The sequence below is a fragment of the Ipomoea triloba genome, chromosome 6, assembly GCF_003576645.1.
Source record: "Ipomoea triloba cultivar NCNSP0323 chromosome 6, ASM357664v1".
Classification (NCBI taxonomy): Eukaryota; Viridiplantae; Streptophyta; class Magnoliopsida; order Solanales; family Convolvulaceae; genus Ipomoea; species Ipomoea triloba.
The window spans coordinates 10247077-10255203 of NC_044921.1; positions in this window are offsets into that span (position 1 = coordinate 10247077).

Genomic DNA, 8127 nt, shown 5'->3' on the forward strand with positions numbered 1-8127 from the left:
CAAATTACAATGAAAAGTAATCCACGTAGGATTAAACAATTACAGATGATGAAGATACCACGCTGGGTTGAGTGGCCTTGGAAGTTGACAGGTGAACTGTATGGACTTCGGGGTGGTTGGAAGTACGAGTCGCGTTGCCACTTTCCTTAAAACCTTATTTACCGCCTCCTGGGGTGCTGGAGCGTTACGGCCTAGGTTTCCCAGGATAAAACGTACTACGATCCGCCGTTTGAGCACACAAGCTTGAACCCGGCGAACTAAAACTGTGGGATGAACGCAGATGACTTGAAAGAAAGAGTGAGCAGAGTTTTGAGGGAGAAAGTGTTTCGTAGGTGTGTTTTGTGTAGCTTGTTCTTTTTAATCAGCTGCTCACCAATGAATATATAGTGAAGGATGGGATCATAGCATTAAATCTGGCATTTAACTTCCCATGTGTAAGCTTCTTCCACTAGCGAATTATTTATATCCACTAACTAGTCCATTATAACAGAAATAACTCTGAAAATAAAGATTGGAATTAATCATATTAATTCCGTAATACCAAGAGTCATTTTTGAACAGACACAGTAGGTGGGAAGTCGTTGTCGAGAGGTCACCAGAGCCGCTGTTCGAGACATCGTTCATGTCCGCGTACCTTCGAGAGATCGGGTTCGAGACATAGTCCGTGCCGCGAGACGTCGAGAAGTGCTAGCTTCGAGACATCATACCGGCAGCATGACATTGCTTCGAGACATCAAGTTGGTCTGCGAGACATCGAACACGCGCGCCAACCTGGGCTACGCAATATTGCACTCGTACGCAAGCGACTTGGTTCGAGACATCGGACTACCTCTCGAGAGGTCAGTTCGTTTGATGTCTCGATCGAGTGGTCTGAGATGGAAAACTCGTTCAAAAATATGGCATAACTTAGCCCGCAAGGCGGGCTAATTTTCCGGACGACATTCGTTCCCGCGTACACGAGTCAAGCCTTTTCAGGCTCAGTTCGGGATTTGATTTGCACCCCTCCTGCGCGCGAGAGAGAGCATCTATGCTATACAAGTTAATTAGTCATGAAAGGACCCTTGTATATATAGTGGTGCAAAAGTTCATTCCAAACCAATGTGGGACAAAGCTACATAAGCTTTCCACACTTGAATTCCATCTCAAATGGGTCTACTTTGAGAATCAATTTCTCATTCACCCATTATCCATTTTGAACGTATAATATATCGATCTCTTCGTCTAAGAACGAAGAACCCGAATCCACTTTGACCCGACCCAAAATCAGAAGTGGACCCACATATATTTATACCACAAAATGGCCACTTAAAATGCCATTTTTAGTGCTATTTTCCAACAGTATTACCGCCATGATTCTTATTAGTTTCTAACTAAATGATGACTTATGTTCTGAGCAATGTAACGGATGAATTAGCTTATACTATGCATATTATGTTTTACGTTCATTATTAAATTTATGATTCATGAGCCAAGTGGGAGAATGTTATAATAATTATGTGACCCATTATTATGGCTCATAAATGTTTATTTAAATTTAATAATAATACTAATTCTATTATTAGTCTGATAATATAAGGAGCAGTTTCAAACTGCTCAGATAACCATCTCACGTTGATGGAACTGTGAGATGATTTATCAACAACTCAGGACTCTGGTCCTCTCCCCAACCTTCTGCAAAACAAAGTTCTCTCTCCATCAGAGTTCATATACTAAGGGAATGCTCAGGGTTTGGAAGGAGAAACCAAGCCTCCATTTGAAAGAAGGATCTGCAGTGAAACCATGGAGCCATGTATATTCATTAAACACTAATTAAAGTATTATGTGAAAATCATATGTTCCTAAGGTCCTGTATGCTTAAGTTTTGTCTTACATTTTTTAGGCGTGGTTTACATGGGATTGTTATCGCGAAGGGGGCCCCTGAGATCGCTCACCTCCTATTTACCGATGATTGTTTCCTTTTCTGTCGAGCTAATTCCCTGGAGGTGAGCATTATGAAGGAAATCTTGACAGAATTCTCCATGGCTACAGGGTAGTGCATTATCTTCAACAAATCTTCACTTTACTTTAGCAAGAATGTTGATCCTATCTCTAAAGAGGTAGTCTCGGATATCCTTAATATCAATGTTGGGTCTGCTAGGAGCAAATATCTTGGTTTCCCATCCTTGGTGGGGAGGAGGAAAAATGAAATTTTGAGATTTATTAAGGACAAGATGATTAGCAGAATGAGGCTGGAATAACAAGTTCTTGTCAAGGGCAGGGAGGGATGTACTTATCAAAAACGTCCTCCAAGCCAATCCAACTTTTGCTATGAGCATTTTTCTCCTTCACAAAGAGTTGCGCAGAAGTATTGAAGGGGCCTTGAACGCTTTTTGGTGGCAAGGACAACAGACATAGAAGAGAGGTATTTTATTAAGTCCGGGAGTAATCTGTGCAAACCCAAAAAGTATGGTGGTATGGGTTTCCGTAGGATTGGTGAGTTCAACCGTGCACTCCTAGGGAAACAAGCATGGAGGTTTTTCCATTTTCCAAACTCCCTCGTTTCAAAAGTTTTCAGGGACTCATCTTTTCTCAAGGCAAAGCTAGGAAATAATCCATCATTCGTCTGGCGTAGTATTGTGGAGTCTCAACCTATTCTGAAGTAAAACTGTTGATGGAGACTCGGAGATGGGGGCTCAATCAATGTTTGGGAAGACCCGTGGCTGCCCAATCCATCCTCCCCTTTTGTCAAACTGCAAGATTAGACTAGATTACTTGAGTGGTGCTAAGGTGGAGTCCTTACTGACAATGGACAAATCCGGTTGGGACTATGAGGTGGTGGTGATATTTTTGAGCAGGAGGATAGAGATAATCCTTAGCATCCCAGTACCCCCAAAGAAAGACTCTTGACTGTATGAGTGGGGAGGACAAAGGCATCTACACTGTACTGTTAAGAGTTGTTACAGGATATTGTCGGATGTTTCAGGTGTTGATCAGCAGCTGGATTGGACTCAGATATGGAATCTCTCTCTGCCTCCAAAATTCAAGATTTTGCATGGCAAGCTTGTGTGAACCTTCTCCCTATGGCTGATCTTCTTTGAATCAGAAGGGTAGAGTGTTCAGAGTGGTGACACTTTTGTGGTTTACACAAAGAATCCATTGCCCATATTTCTATTACGTGTGATTTTGCAGTTTCCTATTGGAGCAAGCTCACTGGTATTCTCCCCTTGAATCATATCAGCTTTAGTGACTGGTTGATTTAACACTTTGAAAGGCTTGATCAATCCTCCTTTTATCTACTTCTAGCTACTTGTTGGAACATCTAAAATGATAGAAACCAGAAGCTGTGAAATAATGTTCCTGCTGATCCAAAGCCCACCCTTCTTCAAGCTACCTCATTCCTTCACGTCTGGCAGAAGATCCATGAAAGAGTCTCGTCTAACTCGTCTTCCGTCAGGGACACTCACTGGGAGAAGCCACTGCAAGGGTACCTTAAACTGAACGTTGACGCTGCCATTGATTCGAGCAATAATTGTATCGGGGTGGGCATCATTCTACATGATCATGATGGAGGCTTTGTAGCAGCAAAGATGTCCAAGTGGAGAGGCGTCAACCATCCCAAAGAAGCCGAGGCAATTGGAGTTAGGGAAGCTCTCAAGTGGTGGAAGGCTTTGGAGGTTGATTGTGTAATGGTCGAGTCTAATGCACAACTTGTAATTCATGAGATTATGGTCGAGTTGGATACACAACATGTAATTCATGAGATTTACTTGATGATGTTAGGGAACTATGGGATTTACTTGATGATGTTAGGGAACTAACTAAGGATTTTTCTTATATTAGTTTTGTGTTTGTTAAGCGCGGTATGGGAACTCGGCTGACTCATTTGCTAATTAGAGAAGCCGTGCTCTCAATTAACTGTATGGAGTGGTTGTATTACAGTTATTATATCGTGGACCGCAGTCACAAAACGTCGTTTCAGTAAGTGGGAGACGGAGCTCGTAATTGACACTACAGTTCATCTCAAAAGATATTGTCTTACATTTGTTTTGATATTATCCCATGAAACTGTAGTTATATCGAAATGTAACTGTAGTTGTGTTGAAATGTAACTGCAGTGTATATGAACTGATACTGAATAACAGTTTCACATTTGTGTTTTATATTATCGAATGAAACTGTAGTTATATCGAAATGTAACTGTAGTTGTGTTGAAATGTAACTGCAGTGTATATGAACGGATACTAAATAACAGTTTCACATTTGTGTTTTTATATTATCGAATGAAACTGTAGTTATATCAAAATGTAACTGTAGTTGTGTTAAAATGTAACTGCAGTTGTGTTGAAATGTAACTGCAGTGTATATGAACTGAAAGTAGTTGTGTTGAAATGTAACTGCAGTGTATATGAACTGAAAGTGATTGTGTTGAAATGTAACTGCAGTGTATATGAACTGAAAGTGAGTGGCGCGAATTCATCCGTCTGTTTTCATTAATCAAAACGGCGTCGTTTTGATGCGCGGTCCACAATGCATTGTGGACCACGGTCCACGATATAATTTGCGGTTGTATTACCCTTGGCCTTGTATTTCTCATGTTCTTCAGATGCTTATTAATGGTATTATTGTTTTATTCTCAAAAAAAAAAATATCAAGAAAAAAAAAACACTTCTAATCTCAATGTAAAATTTAATGAAAAAAAAAATCAACATAATCGGTTGTCAAAACTAAAATGATACGTACACTAAACCATAATGTGATAATAGTTCAACAACCAGAAACACAACTTTAATTGAATTCAACAATATCAATTAAAAAAAATCGTCTACCAATTCAATTTAATAGTTGTGTCTTATGTTATGAGTTTTTGTGTCTTGTGTTGTGAAATTATGTATCTATGAACACAAATTTTGTACCTAAATCATATTTGAAAAATAAGTAAATATATAACATGTGTATGTGTCTTGTGTTGTGATTTTTTGTGTTTTTTGTTATGAAATTTTGTACCTTACAATTATGAATTATGTACCTCGTCATTGGTGCATGTGTATGTGTTTTATATAATTGTGAGTTTTTATGTCTTGTGTTATGAAATTATGTGCATTAAAAGTATAAATTTTGTACCTGAAACAAATTATATTAGTATGTGTTTCTTATGTTATGAATTTGTGTCTTATGTTGTGAAATTATGTATCTATGAACACAAATTTTGCACCTAAAACAGATATGAAAAAATCAATAAATATATAACATGTGTATGTGTCTTGTGTTGTGATTTTTTAAGTCTTTGTGTTCTGAGATTTTGTACCTTACAATTATAAATTATGTATCTCATAGTTTTGATTCAGGGTTCACAATGCTATGTGGACCCTGATCCATAATATAAATTAGTAAATTACCCATTAAGCCCCACTTTATTATTTCGTCAAGTTGGGATTGTATGTTTTGAGTAGTCTCTTCCCATAAAGGAAAACCTTATGGACTCTCACATTCTTACCTGACAAAACAATTAGAAAGATGTAAATCACGGTAACTCAGTGATTCAGTGGATCAAATGTCAGTTCATAAAGAATCTATTCACTTTGTATGTGCATAATTTCTACACTACTACTCATTTCGAGCCTTAATTTCTTCTACCAAATACTGGCATGCCTCGGAATCATATTTGCCTGACATATCACATTGAGAAAATACTGCTCTGTCATCCTCAACATCACATTTTCTTTCACTAACAAAATTAGCCTTTCTTGGTTATTGATTCATCTCTTGCCAAAGAGAGCCTATTTTATTTTATTTTGAGTTATTATATTCATTTCAATTTTTTTTATGGTATTGAGCATCCAAACAAAATTATTACGTTGAGTAAAATCTCATCATGAGTCCTACTACATTTGTTGTACACATCGCTATTCCATTCTTCAATCTCAGTCATCACTTTCTAACATTTTGTCTCCAAAATCACACAAAACCACTTCGTCCTCTTTGCTTAACAAAACTATCCATCCTCTAATTGTTGTGCCTTTAACTTCATTAAAAGAAAAAAAAAAAAAAAAAAAAAAAAAAAAAAAAAAAAAAAAACTAGTAACTTTTGAAGTTCTCGAACGATTTTGTCTCCACCATCATCACAACCAATCTTATTTAAATAATTGATCCTCGACACAAATGCACTCATATATAAACCATGTCCAAAACTAAAAATATTCTTCATTAAAACGTAACTAAGGACATAATCACTTATATTTCCTATAAGTGACTTTACTTTCATGTTTTATTGATGTATGCAAATTTGATATCCAATTGGGTTTTGAAATTAACTTCGTTTACTTTTATTAGTTGCAAATTTTTGAGCGCATTTGCTGTCATTCCCTCCCCATAGGAAAATGTCATTTCTTTTTTCAACCTGTTCAAACAAATATTGTGGTCTCATAACTGTACAACACAAAATTTAAGCATAAAAAGTTCAGATAATCTTTTTCATTTGTAAGGGCGAGGACAGGATGCAATTTTAAATCAATTGTTTATCAAAAAATTCGCTATATACAGAAATGAGCTATATATAGTGGCTTCAATTATAAAATATGTAAACATAGCACAAAAAATGGACTTACCCAATATGTTATCTCGTTATATATGTCAAGTAATTCACTCTAATTTCTCGTCTTACGTTCCAATAGTTTCAGATTCCAAGTTTCCTCATCCCAAAACTCTTTTTCGTTTTTACTTGTGTAATTATATGAAGAATCCTAAAGAAAAAAAAGTGTTATAATATAAAAGTAAAATTTTTATAAATAAAATTTTCTAAATTGATATATAGACATGTAGTTGTAACGAGCTGAAAGGATTCGTGATAAAAGTACGACAGAATCTTCTATCTTCTCATTAATGTTATTTTTCAAATCATGAATTTTTTGGTTAATGTCAAGTGGCAAGTGAGCTCTCTTTGTGGGGAAGAATTTCGGGAGAATCCGGATTCGATTCCCATAAGTGACGATTCTCCCTGGGCTAGCTCTCGTGCCTCCCGGAGCGAATGCGGGTAGACCCGAACCGTTAAACAGACGGAGAAACACTCGGTAGATTTACCAAAATAAAATGAATTTTTTGGTTAATCTTCAACCAAATTGCTTATCCTCTCCTCAATATCATCAATTACATAATCAATCCCTAAAGTCATTTTCGTTAGCTCATTTTTCTAATAAAGGGATGATATTATCTAGGGATGGCAATGGGTCGGGTGTGGATCAGGGAGGGCTACATCCATCACCCGACCCACCTTTCATTTTCTCCACCCACCCCCACCCCCAACCCGCATCGGGTGGACTTTTTTAGAATCCATCCCCACCCCCACCGGGCGCGGGTGCCCACTAGGGTACCCACCACTTATCAACTTATTATTTTTTCAAAAAATAATATCAAAATTACTTACACATAATTAAACAACAAAATTCATTAGTTACTCTAAAACATAAAATAATAGAAATATTATTATAATATAATAACAAAATTGTTAATTTTTAAAAATAAATTTAGTTGTTTAGATATAAAAACAATAAAAAGTTACCCAAAGTTATTGAAACTTTTATAATTAACTATATACTAGTACTACTTATTTTACTATTATATATATGTATGCACACATGGTGGGTCGGGTGGGGTGCTAGGCGGGTTTTGTACATAAAACCCGAATCCAACCCGACCCACCGCGGGTTTACATTTTAAAGACCCACCCCCAACCCACCACCCACTATCACCCAAAAAAACTCGACCCATGCGGGGTGGATTCGGGTGGATATCCGCGGGGCGGATTGAAATTGCTATCCCTAATATTATCTACGAACAAACGCCCTACTGAATGCAAGATCGTCTCTGTATTGGTCCTTATCAACTTCAAGTGATTGGACCAACACTAGAGTACTAAGTGGATGTAATTTATCCATATAAAATTTACCTACTAATAGTTTATTTGTATATTTAGATTAATATACAAAAATTTCTTCAGGGAGATTCTCGATTTGTTGGCTGAGACATAACTTGGTTTTTCCCAAGTCTTTCATTTTAAACTTCTCTTTTAAACATAAACATGCCCTTACAACATCTTTGCGTGTTCCAATAATGTTTATATCATAAACATAACTAGATATGATACAAAAACCA